This window comes from Rhagoletis zephyria, unplaced genomic scaffold, assembly GCF_001687245.7.
Source record: "Rhagoletis zephyria isolate East Lansing unplaced genomic scaffold, Rhagoletis_zephyria_1.1 Rzeph_scaffold_00066, whole genome shotgun sequence".
Taxonomy (NCBI): Eukaryota; Metazoa; Arthropoda; class Insecta; order Diptera; family Tephritidae; genus Rhagoletis; species Rhagoletis zephyria.
Window position 1 is genome coordinate 362,562 of NW_016157150.1, and position 318 is coordinate 362,879.

At 36.8% G+C, this 318-nt stretch overlaps 1 protein-coding gene across 3 annotated transcripts in view; it reads right to left on the minus strand.

The window, feature by feature from the left end:
- The window catches only part of ham (hamlet), a 146,389-nt gene that overhangs the window by 98,894 nt on the left and 47,177 nt on the right, over positions 1 to 318 (minus strand). The gene's annotated exons all lie outside the window — the stretch shown is intronic.

Consider the following 318-nt stretch of genomic DNA (forward strand, 5'->3'; position numbering starts at 1 on the left):
AGCAGAAAAAAAGGCAATTTCCATAAAATCCGTTCCCTGTTAATCACCCTAATCGAAGAACTTTAGAAACGATTACCTAGTCAATTAAATACTTTTAAAAAAGCTTTGATTTTGTCACCAGAAAAGTGTGTGAATCACAAGAGGGTTTTCAGGGACCTGCCAATTCACCATTTGACTTTGAAGGAAAGAAAAGCAGCGGGAACTGAATATTTAAGTCATTTAACTTTCCCATGGAAGAACCATTCCATCCGACTCTGAAGAATTTTGGATAATTGCTTACGGAGTGAAACCCGCAACAGGCAATAAAATGTTTGGAAA